Source organism: Benincasa hispida, chromosome 10 (assembly GCF_027475165.1).
Source record: "Benincasa hispida cultivar pf3 chromosome 10, pf3_genome.v1.1, whole genome shotgun sequence".
Lineage (NCBI taxonomy): Eukaryota > Viridiplantae > Streptophyta > Magnoliopsida > Cucurbitales > Cucurbitaceae > Benincasa > Benincasa hispida.
The window spans coordinates 58,581,807-58,598,962 of record NC_143487.1 but is presented as its reverse complement, the minus strand read 5'-3'; the positions used below and the strand labels follow the sequence as shown (position 1 = coordinate 58,598,962).

General features: G+C 40.5%; 1 pseudogene; it reads left to right on the top strand.

Moving 5' to 3' along the window:
• Positions 1–12,231: 12,231 nt before the first annotated feature.
• Positions 12,232–12,780, top strand: LOC150033508 (uncharacterized; annotated as a pseudogene).
• Positions 12,781–17,156: the final 4,376 nt, after the last annotated feature.

Genomic DNA, 17,156 nt, shown 5'->3' with positions numbered 1-17,156 from the left:
AGAACATTCTTAAACTTTTGCTTCATTGATTGATCATAATTGAATTTTGTTCTTGATTACAATTTTCATTCGATCTAACTGTTGAGACTGGAGTAACAACTTTGCGAATTAAGCTAGCATGTCTTTGAGTGTTTTATATGATGTTTGATTGTTTGTCTCTATCTTGCTCGGGACGTGTAAGAGTTAAGTTGGGGGTGTTTGTTTGCTCTAAAAAATAGCTATTATTCCTAGCTTAATTCGAACTCGTTAGTAGATTTTATATATTTATTTCTTTATTTTGTAGGTAACGAGCAACCAAGAGGTAGAATTAGGGATTTGAAGTTGATCTGGGTTAATTTGAAGCAATTTGGAGTAGATTTGAGTATCCAAGCTTCAAGGGATGTGAAATGACCAAAATACCCCTAGCATTAGCGTCACAATGCCGTGCAATGCTCAAGCCCAACGCTGTAAGACAGTAGCGTAGCGTTGCAACACTTCTTTAAAGTGTCGCGATGCTACGACATTTGATAGACAGAAGAGAAGCGCACACGTGAGTGAACATTGCAATGCTCGACCCTAGCGTGCAACACTACCCTGAGATTTTCTATAAATATCTCCTTTTGCTAGGTCAAAGATATGCTGAATTGTATTGAGAAAGGCCCTAAAAATGCCAAAACTCTTCATGGAGTCCGAGGAGAGGCCTTGATTTCTCCTTTTCCCCTATGTTTTCAGTATCGCAGGTTAGATTTACTTTTCTGGATTATGGATTTGTATTGCATTGTATCCCATTGGTTTGTCTATGAATCAATGAGGTAATTTTCGATTAGTTCTTGGACTAAGTGTTCTTTGTAACTTAATGAGTTAATATGTTCAATTTTATGCTTCAATTAAGAATTATGTTTTTTTTATTCTTGCATGATTTAGGTTTTTTTTTTGTGTGTGAGATTGGCGACCCTATCACGATTGCATGTCTTTGCTAGTTAAATTTAGGCTCGCACGTATCCTTGTAATCGCCCATGCTTTGAATTTACCCCTGTAGCACGGATTAGATGAGCATGTTTAGGTGTATAGGTTGACCTTGAGTCTTTGCATCATACATTTAATCTAGATTTAAAGAATACTTTGATTATTTGAACATGGCTCTCCTGACACATAATCAATATAGTTGAATCCTTGATTTTCATGCATATGTTTCTAGTTCTTTATGGCCGCTAAGGACTCGATTGCATCTAGGAGCATGTAGGCTAGTTAGGGCACGGTCTTTCCAGCCTTAATTACGGATTAGGACGCTCGATTTGGTTTGGATTAATTGATTTTTGACTTTTGTAGAGATTGATTAGTCCTTATCAAATTAAGTAGCTATGCATGCATAATTCGAATTATTAGTTATTTGGCATATAAAAGTAACTTAATTTGCATCGATTGGCCACTTGATGAGTCCTTTACCATTCTATATATTCCTTGCAATTTACTTTTCTTTCATCTTCGTAAATCAAACCAAAAATCTCGTTTTTACTGTTTTTCCGACAGTCAAATCTAACACGAAAAGAAATTAATTCTTTGCTTCCCTGTGGTTCGATCACGCATTTAATCACGAACGCTAGAACAGGGTTCAATTGTTGAGAAATACTACAAGCTGGAAAAGTCATATCTTATAGCATGATTTATTTGGAAAAGATTATATTAGGGCATTCGATGTTAGTTTTCCTAAACCTTATTAGTTGTTGTATGTTTTTCAATGAGTATTTGCTTAAAACCTAACATAGGTAAAAAACTTGATGCGATGGTTTATAATGCGATGATGTGTGGATGCGATGATCATACAATTTTCCTAACAAAGCCCAAGTATAAGCCTTTTTAGGTTCCTGGTAAGTCCAGGGTTGAACACAGAGACTACTATATAGATATGCGACGGACTCTCTAATTCTATTGCGGTGGTGAAGAAGTAGATGGCGTTTTGATTGACTTTCCTATGCAATGGAGTTGAACGCGGAGTGATGAAAGCATAGTGTTATAACTAGTATGCGATGAAGGGGTTGAGAAGAGGTTTAGCTAACATTTCTCAAGATTGTGTACAAGCCATGCGATCATGTTATACACAAATATTAGTACTACATTCCTCAATGTAAAATGTCATATTTTCTATTTCTAGGACGCATGCGATGTGTATGGAAAGCAATAGATAGAACTTATTTCTAAATCTCTACTCTTACTTATGCGATCTAATCTGACTCTCTCAAGCCTAGATTCTATCTTTAGACTACTCTCTCAAGTACTTTCAAATGATGAATGGCGCATACATAAGACAAGATGATCGCATAAAATGCATAGCTTAAGTCATGCTAGCTAAGTACTTCTCAACCATTCACAACTTTAGTTACTCATGCATGGTGTGGAGAGACTGAACATAAATCGAAATGAAGTTTCCATTTTTGCAAATAAAGTGTCGAGTACAAAACAACAAATGGATTAAGAAATAACAAGCCAGGTAAGCAATGTCTTGCTTTCTGTGGCCTTTTACACTACTCTTTATCACTTCAACTCTGTTCCGATTTGCGGACTCTTGCTCTCGCAAGGGTTGGATTTCTCTCCTTTGTATTGTTTTTCGGAAGTCCCTCGATCTTTCCAAAAAGCGATTTATCTCGGCTTCGCCTCGTCTCCTTGCTCTCTCTGGTAGCATTGGGTATTTATAGATTTCAAGGTGAAACAACTCTTCTTATTAATGATTGCAAAGATGGGTAGCATTAATTTCTCTACTCTGTTGCGTCGTCTGAAAGTCACCGAAAGTTCAATGTACTTGCAACAGTATGGTTTTTAACGGCTGTCAACTAAATTTTGAAATTGACCGTTATCAGCTTTACGTCCCATCATGATTTATTATGTTGTCGCCTTTATGTGAAGTCTTATGCGATCGCTTTTGAGAAACTTCTTGCGATCACAACTCAAGTGCGCTGTCACATTGTGCCCTTGGATCGCAATTTCATATGCGTCATCACATTGTACCTAAACAGAATAGGCAAATTAACTACTTTTATGCGATGAGCATTGGCGATCACAATTCCTTTTAGTTTAGTGCTTTCAAACATAATAATGCCTATTTTACCATCGCTTTCTCCTATTGTTTTAATAATATGAGCTTTAATAACTTGTATTTCTACCAATTATCACCTAGCTCTGATACCAATTGAAGGAAATCAGATATGAGGATTTCCATGAGTAGCGGAATGATCTTTCCAAATTTCAATCGTATATGACCAACAACAATTACAGTCATAAACGGAAACAACAGGCTATTTGCAAAAACCGAATTACAGCATGCTCTACTAAACGATCAAGGGAAGAATTAACATACTTTTGAAGACTCATCTTCAATGCCCTTGATTACGAATGCTTGATCATAGCAAGATGGCAACATGAACGCTCAAACACTTCGACCACTACACTGCACAATCACAGCGAACTCGAACACCGCGATCTCCAAGATCACGAACACAACGAACAACCTCCATAGAACCTCGACTAGTGTCGAATTAAGTATGACACCACCATAAAGGTTACCTTGGTATTCTCGGTGTGAGAATCCAGAGTGTGGGCTCTGTGTGAACTTGGTTAGAGGATGAGACTGGAGGAAGAACAATCATGTAAACGATTGAGCAAGTAGAAGATGTCAAAGCCTAACGTATAGGATGATGAAAAATCGTTTAACAAAAGCTATGCGATCGTCTAGCTAAATCTATGCGATCGTTTAGCTAATTGGCCAGTTGAGTGTCTATCGTGTAGAAACACTCCACGATCATCTAGCCTCTCCAAGCTGTCATTTAGTAAATTGAATTTACTTGACAACTTTTCCGTGAGTAATTTCCGAGAATGGAAACTCAAATTCAACAACTTCTAAATTTAGGAAAACATTTTTTTTTATCTCACGGTTACCATGAAACCACCAATAACCTTCCACTTAATTGGTTATTAGAGAAAAAGAGATAATTATCCAATAGTTATTATTATTATAAATATACATGATAACCAACTTACCATACTTATAACCTATAGTTTTAATATTTCATCTCATGAAATATATAAACCATAGCTCTTTTTCTATTTCATGGCATTTAATGTAAATCTTATTTGCATTAATCCTCCACTAGATGTATCTAATACATCACACCGATCATATCATATATAATCGAATTGCCTCTTATCAATTTGAACATTTCAAATCAACACCAACAACTGATTCTCAACTTGAATTCATTGAGCTACCAAGGGGACCTTATGGACCTGTAGCTTGAAACTCCAATCGTACATGAATAACTGATTAAACTCTTTAGTCACGGGATCCACCATCTGTTAACTACCAGGCACTCCACTAAAGACTAACAACTAAACTCTTCTTACTACTGTTATATTATGTGTCCATCTTAACCAATCAATAGTGCGATAACCCTTTATAGATCGCTCATAAGTACAGCTGGGCCAATAACCGTTATGCCTCTGTAGTTACATCTAACTCCTTAAGTACCATTGATCCCTCTAATGAACATAAGTCATAGTCCTACTATGACTAAGTCCTCTATTCCAAAGAGAAGTTGTGGCTACTATGTTCAAGCCCCGGAATCAGCCCTTAAGGGAGCAATCTATCTACTTACCCCTACTTTGGGGAATGAGTGAATTCCATCTTGTGTAACTGAGTTCTCAACTCCCAAATCAGACAAGTCCCAAAAACGATAGGCATGTTGAGTTGGAAATCTGGCCACTCTCACCCATACTAATCAAAGGACCACCCTCAAAGGCAGGAGTTCTTAAAATACTTAGGATTAAGGTCATGTCACCTATGGTCATTTAGGTGAGATGTAAGTCTCCAGTATCAACGGCGTTATATAAAGAGATGAATCATCTCGTGGTCTGGTCTTAAACAAACTCTTTGTATAGGACACCCCCGCTCGCATGTCTCCACATGAATAGACAGGATCTACCATCTGCAGTAGTTCACAACACTTGCAAACCTCTACAAAGCGGGTCGTATTCGTAGTGTCACCAGGATCAGGTATCCCTCCTTAATCCTTATACTATAGACCTATTTAGGTTATCACTTAAGGCATGATCCACTTGTATATCTCATATACATGCTTAAGTTTACATACGATAACCATGGAGCTTTGTTTATTAGATATGAGTAAATGCCAGAATGAAATAACTCTTATTTTATTCATAACAATGTATATATTACAAATAACGAGACTCAGAGAGAATTAGTACACCAATCCCACCAATAATTTTGTCGATATAAGTTGCTTGAGATAGAGTCAACACTCTGTTCTTACAAACCTTAACAATTTGGATTCGAAGAATATACTGCACCTCTCCCAAAACATTCATTTGGAATTGGGCTGCTAGCCATTTTTTAACATCAGTAAGGTACCCTATATCATTCCCAATGAGTAGGATATCGTCCACATAAAGTACCAAGAAATATACTTTACCGTTGATAATATTCTTGTAGACACAAGGTTCATTAACATTTTGATCAAAACCAAAAGATTTGATCGCAATATCAAATCTAATGTTCTAAGATCTGGATGTCTGCTTTAACACATAAATGGATCAATTCAGCTTACAAACTTTTTGCTTCTGACCTTGGGCTATGAACCCCTCAGGATGAGACATAAAAATGCTCTCTTCAAGGTTGCCATTCAGAAAAGCAATCTTGACATCCATTTTCCATATCTCATAGTCATAATTGTGGCTATGGATAAGAGAATTTTTATAGACTTAAGCATAGTAATAAGGGGAAAAATATCCTCATAGTCAACCCTTTCCCTCTAGGTATAACCCTTTGCTACAAGTTTAGCTGTGAAGTTCTGTACCTTTCTAGCTACATCTCTCTTTCTTTTATAGATCCATTTACACCCTGTGGGTTTTACCCATTCAAGTAGATCTACAAGTTCCCATAATGAATTGAAGTATATAGACTCCATTTCAATGTCCATGGCTTTGACCCATTGGTTCTTATTTACGTCAGCCATTGCCTATTTATAGGATAATGGATCCTCAATGTCGTCATCTGGTATGACAACCTGAGTTTCAGTTAAACCCAAGTAACGATCAGGTTGTGATATAACCCTCCCACTGCGTTGAGACGCTCTCAACAATTGAGAAGGACGATACTGACCTGAAGTGTTGGCTTCTTCATTAACTCTTGATGAAAAACCAACTTCATCAACAACTCTTGTTAGCTCTTCAATAGCTTCATTTAATACTAAATTTCTTCATGGTTTATGATCTCTCATGTGATCTTCCTTAAAAAATGTAGTGTTTTTTTCATACGAACACCTTGTTTTCTAGAGGGTCATAGAATAGACCACCTTTCATTTCCTTAGAGTAACCAAACAAATTGGCATAAGCTTGAACGAGATTCCAATTTTTTAGGATTTGTCACTAACACATGTGCAAGACAACCCTAGATTCTAAAGTAACGCAAACTAGGTTTACAACACCTCCATAACTCAAAAGGTGTTTTAGAAACACTCTTCGAGGGAACATTATTCAAGATATGAACTATAGTCTCTACTGCATACCCCCAAAACGAGCTAGACAATTGAGCATAGTTCATCATAGAACAAACCATGTCTAACAAGGTTCTCTTTCTCCTTTCTGATACACCATTATGCTAAGGTGTACCAAGTGCTGAAAGTTGGGATTGGAATCCATGTTCTATCATATAGTCTGGAATGTTAAATCCATGTATCCTCCACCCCGATCAGATCGAATTGTTTTAATTGTTTAACCCAACAGGTTTTCAATTTCAGCCTTATACTCCTTGAACTTTTCAAGGGCATCAAACTTATGTTCCATTAGGTATAAGTAACCAGACCTCAAATAATCATCTATGAAAGAAATGAAGTATTTGTACCCTTTTCGAGCTTTTACATTCATTGGACCATAAAGATCTGAATGTATGAGTTCCAAGGGCTTTTTGGCTTTGTAACCTTTTCCACTAAAAGGTTTTTTAGTCATTTTTCGTTCAATACGGGATTCATATGGACGTAATGAATCATCTTCTAACTCGCTTAGAAGTCCATTCTTTATCAATCTCCTGATTCTAACGAGATTTATGTGACCTAATCTCAAATGCCAAAGATATGTATTTGTAAGACCCTAACACTAAATCTAAAGTGGAAGGTTAAATGTAGAGAAGAAAAATCCTAAGTAAGGATAGTGAGGAAAAGGGAGAAAAACATTAAAATTATCCAAAAATGTGACCAAAAGTCCAAACGCCTATGAAGGGCTTAAACATGTTGGACACAAGAATGCATGGAGGATGGAAGCAAAAAGACTTAGAAAATGGCTAAGGGTTGCATACAACCAACACAAAGGCATACATGAGCCATGCGAACACGGGCAGGAAGCATGCGTCAAGTGAGCATGCTAGGCACGTAGGCCATGCGTCGAGGCAAAGCACACAACCTATGCGTTGAGGATAAGTGCAAATGTCGTGCGTCAAGCGCGGCACCCAGCGTTGATGGTGTATGCCGAACGCCCTGCCTAAGCACCGAGCGGGCAAGCCAGGCAAGCCATCCTATGCGTCGAAGCACTGTCGAGTCTGTTGAGCAGCCATGCGTCGATGCGCTATGCCAAGCGCACGCCCATGCAGCGAGGCACGCCCACGTGGTCGAGAGTGCCTATGCAGTTGAGCGCGCTTATGCGGCCAAGCGCGCAAGCGTCTGGGCAGCACGCCCATGCGTCGATGGTTAGCACCGTGTGTCCATGTTTAGTAGGCTGAGCAAGCACACCTAGCAAGCCATGCGTCAAGGGTGAGCGGCCACCCTATGCATTAGTGATGGCCGACTGATGCGATGGCTAAGTGGGACTTTGATGAAGGAAAGGTGAGTTGTTATGCGTTAAGGATAAAAGGTAAGGCTAATTGATGGAAAACTTCAAGGAAAGATGCCAATGGTATTCGAAAATAAGTCTTAAACAATTTAAGTAGAGAAATATGTTAAATATTTAAATGATTTAGGTGGCAAAAGGAGGATCACACAAAGTTCTAATAGGAAGTGGACAAAGGAGATTTCATGCAATTGAAGTCTTATCACCCTAAGTAGGAGGTGGGTGAAGGAGATTTCAGCAAAAAAGAAGATTTTGGCTAGCAAGCTGAGATGAGAACAACTCAAGGCTCGGCTGGGTAGACTAAGTGTTGGCAGCTCCAAAGTGAGACAAATGGGAGTTGAGTTGTCACAAGGGGATGAGTTTGGAATGGATATAAATAGAGAGGTTGGGTAAGAGGAATTTATTCATACCATCACTTAAATCTTGTGTTGAGAGCATATTTAGAGAGTTACATTTGAGTTATTAGGCTGCCAAGTTGATTGGAGATCAAAAGAAATAAAGGTTGCATTGGTGAGGCATTGAGTCAGCTGGACACACAGCCAGCCTACACCCTACGCATACACCTTGTAGTGCTGCGTCCGCCCGTCCGCGCGCTAGCCCAGCACAGCTGCCCCTCCTGTGCGACGCATCACACCCAGTGCAGCAGCCCCACCATGCAACGCAACGCACGCCCAAATGCGCCAGCCCCCTATGCAGCACAACACGCCCATCCTACCTACTTACCACGGTCCAAATAACATTTAAAGAGGCTAATTTGAGGATTTTGGCTAAATTGGAGTAGAGTAAGCTGATATTTTCATTATATAATGGTATTTTGACTATTTTTGACATTATTTATTGATATAACAAGTATTAATTGAGGAATTTTCATTGATATGGAGGAATTCTCAAGAAAGTATTCTCAAGGTGATTTTAGTGGAAAAACTTACTTGCGGTGAGTGTTTACTTAGTTTTATGCGTTGACATATGAATAAATACATATGTAAGTGAAAAACACATGCTTATGATTTTATGTTGATTGCCACAATATTGTTTGTAAAATTTCTATGGAAACTGAGATTATTCCCAGACTACATAAGTTAGCATGCTTAACAAAAGGTGCTTGGCGGGAAAATATAGTCGGCCTCGATCGGCGGGAAATAATGGTTGGTGACGACCGGCGAAAAATATGAAAGTTGATTGTGTCACATCACTACTTGCAAGCATGGGCACCTGCAATAGGCGGCGTCTTAAAAGCTTCCAGCAGCAGGTGGCATCTGAAAAGCTTCCAGAGGTCAGGCGGCCAACCAGGACATGGAGTTTAATGCTGACCAGGGCATGAACTTAAATGCAGCCCATCCTCCAAGTGGACAAGACCAATACCTATAAATACTTGAAGACCCTCAAGAATTAAGAGTTCAGAGAATTAGAAGCTCCATACTCTCTGTAAATTTGTAGACTTAGTTTTAGTTTGTACAAGCCGTGCCGAGGTGTAAGACGATCGAAGGAGCTGAGAACCACCACCACCGCCGGCCAGGGAGTGGAGAACGTTATTCTTGAGAAAGATACTCTGTCCTCGGCTCTTTAAAGTGATTGTACACAACAAGATTGAGCCAAAGAACTACAAGAGATTGTATTCTTTGGCTTGACTCAGTTTCTCTCTTAATATCATTTCCATTTCATTTTGCTTGAATATAGTTCTTTGTAAAGACTCATTGATCCTTTATAAAATTCATATATTTGATCATCACTTTTGCTATTGTTTATCTTCTGTTATGTTGAAAGCATTATTACTTCATGCATAATTCTGTTCCAACGCTTAAACCAACTTGACAACTTGGTGAAAGCTTCTTTACTTAGTTGTTTGAAAGAATAGCTAAGTCGCATTAAGTAGAACACTTAGTACAGCTAGAGATAGACTTACTGGTGTTTCTTGCATTCTAAGTTAAACGCATGCACCCTAGAGATAGGCTTGTATGTTATTCGCATTGAGAAGTGTTGAATGATGTCTAACGCATGAATAGAAAGATAAGCAACCCATCCCATTTCATCCACATTACATCAGTTGTGTGCAATTATCTTTAACCGGTGCGTCCACCTACTTAAATTCCATTTTCACATGATCCTTCATTTTCCACTCAACTCTTTTGTATTGTCTTGCACAGGCATGGCATGTTAGTGTAAATAATACATCTTTCACATTTATTTAGGAAAAACCTCCTACTGCAAGTACAATGCATAATCTGTGTTAGTGAAACTGAATCCCTGTGATCGACCCTGGACTTGCTAGGAACCTAGATTAGATTTATACTTGGGTTTAATCTAGGAAAACTTGAACGTTATTATAAGGAGTTGTGTGCCTTCTGTGCATAATAGTAACGCCCCAACGCATTGCATTCATTTAAACGCATCAAGGCAGAACGCAGCACTTAGACTTTATTCTTCCAATCTGTTTTACTTTAAACACTTTTAAACCATCTCACGATAGCAAGCAAACAAGTTTTTGGTGCCGTTGCCGGAGATTTAGCAACAAGAACTAACCAGAAATTTCGTTTGTATTTGTTGTAGATTCAACTACGCCTAGGCTTGTGAACGTGTATGAACAGGGAGAACACTCCTGAGTTCAGATACGACCCCGAGATTGAACGGACCTTTCGGCATAGGAATCAATCCCACCGTCATTGAAGGTTGAGGCAACAGTTATTCAGACAACAAGAAAGGGAAAGAGCAATGGCGAAAGAACAACAAAATCAGAAACTAGCTCAGTAACTGGCTCACGCTGCACAGAACCTAATCTTGATGGCAAACAACAGCACGCGTCCTATGAGAGAATACGCGTCCCTTGTGCTATATGATTTCTCTCTAGGAATCATATATCTGATGCCTGATGGAACCAGGTTTGAAATGAAATTATGCTCCAAATGCTCCAGACTGCTGGGTAATTTGGGGGTAGCCGTGGCAAAGATCCTCATGCCTATATGAAGCGTTTGCTGGAAACGTACAATTCCTTTGTGATTCCTGGAATTATACCAGAGGCAATCAGGCTTACCTTGTTTCCCTATTCTTTGCTAGACGATGCAAAGTAATGGGTGAGTTCATTAAAGCCTGGGGAAATCACCACGTGGGAAAATTTGGTGGAAAAGTTTATGCAGAAATACTTCCCACCTACCACCAACGCCAGGAGACGTCGAGAAATCATGAACTTTGAACAGGAAAACACTGAGACCTTGAGCGCTGCATGGGAGCGTTTCAAGGGCTTGGTTAAGAACTGCCCGAACCACGAACTACCTTTGATTATTCAGATGGAGACGTTTTATGGCGGACTAAATAGGGCGTCATAGATGGCTACAGACACATCAGCAGCCGGAAGACTGATGGAAAAATCCTATACTGAAGCTAAAGAAATATTAGACCACATTGCCTAACATAACATGGAGTAGGTAGATGACACATACAATGGAAGAAATGACAAGAGAAGAAGATCTCAGAACATTAACTCTGTTGATGCCAACGCGATAGCCACGCTCTCCACTCAAGTGGCTACCATGACCAGCCTTCTACAGAACATAACGCTAGGTAACGCACCAAATCAGTAGAAGGTGAATCAAGTGGAGGTGTTTGGGCGACCCATGGTAACCTGTGTGGGATGCAGAGATTTTCACTCATATGCTGAGTGTCCTCAAAACCCTCAGTTAGTATGTTTCATCAAGAATAACCCATTTTCTAATACTTATAACCTTGGATGGAGAAACCATTTGAATTTTTCTTGGACAGGAGAAAATCAGCAAGAGCACCACTTAGGCGCGAGCCATCAGCAAAGGAATGGACCGACGCCTATTTTTCAACAAACGCATCAACAACGTCAACAACTTTTCAATAGAGGTGGCCACGCATCGAGTTCTAGAACTCCACTGGAAAACCTATTGAAGGAATACATAGCCCAGAACGATGCAATGCTAAAGAGCCAGGCATCATCAATCAGAAACCTGGAACTCCAGGTGGGGCAGATTGGAAGCGAGTTGAAAAGTAGGCAGCCAGGCATTCTACCTAGCAATACAGAGACACCTGGGAATAATAACAGGAAAGAGCAATGTCACGCAGGACATTGCGGAGTAGAAAAGCCCTTGCAGAAAAAAAGATGAATCAAGAAACAATAGTCCTTCGAAAGAATGCATTACATCTTCAACGGATCAGGAAGAGAGAACGCCAGAAAATACAAGCCATTCGGAAACCAGCACGTCTAATGTGGGAAAGCAGGAGGTGCCTCTGAACGCACCATTCCCTAGGCATCTGATGAAGAAGAATGATGAACATTAATTCAAGCGCTTTCTCGAGCTCCTAAAGTAGCTGCACATCAACATTCCACTCATAGAAGCTTTGGAGTAGATGCCAACATACGTGAAGTTTTTGAAGGACATTTTGATGAAAAAGAGAAAAGTCAGTGAGAAAGAAGTAATAGCACTAACGCAGGAATGCAACGCGTTAGTAAGCAACAAGCTACCACAGAAGTAGAAGGACCCAGGGAGCATCACAGTTCCTTGTTCAATTGGAGGATTAGATGTGGGTCATGCATTGTGCGACCTAGGAGCGAGCATCAATCTCATGCCCCTTTCAGTTTTTAAGAAATTGAGGATTGGCGAGGCACAACCTACTTCTGTCACCCTTCAACTCGCTGACAGGACAAGTAAGTACCCGGAAGGGAAGATTGAAGATGTTTTGGTGAAGGTTGAAAATCTCATATTCCCAACAGACTTCATTATTCTGGATTATGAAGTAGATAGGGAGGTTCCAATCATCCTTGGACGCCCTTTCTTGGCTACTGGGAAATTTCTGATTGACGTGCATAAAGGCGAGCTAACCATGCGCGTGGATAATAAAGAGGTGAAATTTAATGTGCTCAACACATTAAAATTCTCAGACAGTGATGATTGTTAGCTAAACAATATTAAATTGATTGAAGTAGAGACTCGAGTATGTGAAGTTCTCGCGTTGGAGGGAACCCTGAAGGAATCCGAGCTACCAAGTCTGAGTGAGTAGCAGACAAAACCAACGCGTCCTTCACTCGAATAACCACCTGAACTCGAATTAAAATAGTTACCCGAACATTTGAAATATGCTTTTCTTGGAACTAATAATATATTGCCTGTTATCATTTCCACTAATCTCACAAAGCCTAATGAAGATTCACTCTTGCAGATGTTGAAGAAACATAAACGCGCAATAGGGTGGACGCTTGCAGATATTCGTGGAATAAGTCCATCCTATTGTATGCACAAAATTAGGTTGGAGGAAGGGAAGACGGGGTCAATCGAACCTCAAAGAAGGCTTAACCCCATTATGAAAGAAGTGGTCAAAAAGGAGATTCTGAAATGGCTGGACGCGGGAGTTATTTATCCAATATCTAACAGCAATTGGGTTAGTCCAGTTCAATGCGTTCCCAAGAAAGGGGGAACGACCGTGATAGTAAATAGCAACAATGAACTCATTCCTTCAAGAACTGTCACAAGCTGGCGAATTGGTATGGATTATCGGAAACTCAACATAGCAACTAAAAAGGACCACTTTCCTCTTTCTTTCATCGATCAGATGCTTGATAGACTTACAGGTAAAGAGTTTTATTGTTTTCTCGATGGTTATTCTAGTTATAACCAGATTTTAATAGATCCGGAAGATCAAGAGAAAACCACATTCACTTGTCCCTTTGGCACTTTCACATTCAGACGCATGCCTTTTGGTCTATGCAACGCACCAGGGACATTTCAACGTTGGATGATGGCTATTTTCTCTGACTTCCTGGAGAAGACCGTGGAAGTCTTCATGGACAACTTTTCAGTCTTTGGAGACTCATTCCAGTCATGCCTGGATAACTTAGAAGCCGTCCTCGCTCAGTGCGAGGAAACAAACTTAGTACTGAATTGGGAAAAATGTCACTTCATGGTGACAGAAGGAATTGTTTTGGGGCATAAAGTATCCAAGGCTGGCTTGGAAGTGGATGGAGCCAAGATTGATGTAATAGCAAAACTTCCACCACCAGCGAATGTCAAAATGCTAAGAAGTTTTCTAGGACATGCCGGCTTCTATAGACGGTTCGTCAGAAGCTTTTCTCAGATTGCGTGACCTCTGAGCGCATTATTAGAGGCGAACCGGCCCTATGTTTTTAACGAAGACTACATTAACGCATTCGAAAGCTTGAAGTATGTGTTGACAACAGCCCCAATGTTAATAGCATCGGACTGAATGCAACGTTTCATTCTTATGTATGACGCGAGTAATGTCGCAGTGGGAACTATGTTAGGGCAGAAGAAGGGAAACGTGATACATCCCATCTTCTACACGTCCAAAACATTAAACGAATCTCAGGAACACTATACAACTATTGAGAAAGAGATGTTGGCTGTAGTATTTAGTATTGAAAAATTTCGTTCTTACTTAGTTGGTGCATCAACCACCATATACACCAACCACTCAGCCATTAAGTTCCTGATGAGCAAGAAGGACGCAAAGTCGAGACTGATAAGATGGGTTCTACTACTACAGGAATTTGACATTGACATCCAAGACAGAAAGGGAACAGAAAATCAGGTGGTTGACCACCTGTCCATGCTTGAAAATCAAGAAATGCAAGTTCAAGAAAACGACATCAAGGATGCATTCCCTGATGAGAGCCTGTCTAGAATTGAAGGCAGGGAACCTTGGTATGCTGATATAGTTAATTACTTGACCACCAAGTAGTTCCCTGAAAACTTCAATTCCCAGCAGAAGAAACGGCTAGTCCATGACAGTAAGTTTTATTTCTAGGACGAACCGTTTCTATACAAACAAGGCCCAGACTCTATACTGCGTCGATGCGTCTCAGAGGAGGAGACAAAATGCATCCTAGCCGAGTGTCATAATTCTCCTTATGGTGGGCATTTTGGTGGGCAAAAGACCACGGCGAAAGTCTTTCAATGCGGTTACTTTTGGCCCACCCTTTTTAAGGATGCATGAGAGTTTGTTCAAAATTGTGACCCCTGCCAACGCACAGGGAATATTTCTTCAAGGGACACAATGCCCTTGAATAATATTCTTGAAGTAGAGTTGTTTGATGTCTGGGGCATAGATTTTATGGGCCCGTTCCCTTTGTCTTGTGGTCAGCATTATATCCTGTTGGCTGTAGACTATGTATCTAAGTGGGTAGAGGCAATAGCCTGTGCCAGAAACGACGCGTCTACTGTATCTAAATTTCTTATCAGGAATATTTTCGCACGCTATGGAATGCTGAGAGCTCTGATAAGCGATGAAGGTATGCATTTTATTAATCGCATCATTTCAAAATTACTTGCAAAATATAATGTCAGGCACAAGATTGCTATTGCTACCACCCTCAAACAAATGGTCAGGCAGAAATTTCAAATCGAGAAATCAAATCAATTCTGGAAAAATTCGTCAGCACAACATGGAAAGATTGGGTGCAGAGGCTGGATGAAGCACTCTGGGCCTACAGGACTGCATACAAAATGCCTATAGAAGTTGAACATGAATCTGGTTGCGACGGGCATTCAATGCAAGCTTCAGCTCAACGAGCTCGAAGAATGGCGAATGAACGCATATGAAAACAACAAAATCTACAAGGAAAAGACAAAGCGTTGGCACGACCAATGCATCAGCAAGAAGGTACTTGTTGTTGGTCAGAAAGTTTTATTGTTCAACTCACACTTGCGTCTGTTTCCAGGGAAATTGAAAACTAGATGGTCTGAGCCCTTCATAATTAAAACGATCTTTCCCTACGGTACTGTGGAATTAATGCGAGAGGATGGTACTAACGCGTTCAAAGTAAACGGCCAAAGGGTTAAGCCATACTTTGAATATGAAGTGGAATGCCAAAAGTCATCTCTTGCGCTACGCGAGACAAGTTGAAGCTAGCATTAAGGCATCTCTGCGGTTGTAACGCCACATCTTCCAGGGACGCCTCTCTCAACCTTATTCTTCTGCATTCTGTATTTTAAGTTATGTTTGAATTTGTTAGTTTAGTTATTTGAAGGTTTTAAGTTGATTGTTTTGCCTTTACAAAATTTGGAAATTTGATTGTTTTTCTTTTAGAAAAGTTGTGTATAATTAAAACTGAAACATTGGACACGTTAGACACAAGTCTAACGCAGGGGGCAGTTGAAGGGATGCGTCTCGAAACACAAAACACTCGATTGTTTTGGCTAAACGAGGTGACCCTTCCACTTTGCATTAATTGCAGACGTCAAGCGCCGCCTGACGTCAACCACGATCATCCCCTCCCCTTACAAAAACCTCACGTGAACCAAACCATTTCTTCTTCTCCTTCACTGCGCCTAAGAACCTCCATTTCTTCAGAAACCCTAGAACCTTAGATCCACCAAACCTCCATTTTCCTCTCTCGCTCAGCATTTCCAGTGAATAATGTCGTCCTGCTCAGATTCTCAGAACCAAAGCTACAACCTAGGCAACGATTCACCAGTAAGTTCCTTCTCCTCCTCATCATTTTCGAGTTCACCACCACCTAGCCCTAGGAAATCAACCTCCGTCCCTACCCAATCGAAAGCCTCTTATGGCGACACTACCTCTACTTAGCGTCTGGCCGCCTCTACACCTCGTTTCACCTCCATGAAAGCTTTGGCCAAGAGCTCCAAGAACCTGTAAACCCTCCGGCCAAAACTTCTGTGCCTAGGGCTAAAACCCCACAAAAACCCAAGTCTGCCCCTAAACTAAGGGTAAAGGCACCGGCCAAGACCAGGACCCGTCTGTTATCTATGACCGTGTCCAAACCTTATATCAAGCCTGCCTCACCACCATTTATCCCGAACATAACCTTGGTGGGTGCAACGCATGAACCTCTTCCTACCTATACCCATACCGCACCATCTCCAGCAGTGCGTCCACCTCCCTCTCTATCCATTGAACCCTTAGTCACAATTTACCTGATGGAATCAGACACGTCTAATTAGCCATCACCTTCACCCATCCTCTCCGGGGACGCTTCATACCCCTGTGGGCACCCCCTCATTCACTCCACCCATCCCAGCCTCGGATAGTCCTACGTCAGAGCATAACCTTGAAGACTTGATAGAGTTAGCAAGACGTGATGAAGAGGAAGTATTTGGAGCTATTATAGCATCACTCAACTAAGAGCAAGAAGCAACTCATGTGATGCGTTCAGATCCACCAAACGCATCACTCGAGTTGGATGAAACAGAAAGATATGCAGTGATGCTAGAAGAAGAGATGGAAAATGAAGAAAGGGAAGAGAATGAAGGAAGATAAGAAAGTAGAGAAACGAGAGTTGGCCCCGACGCATCACAGCC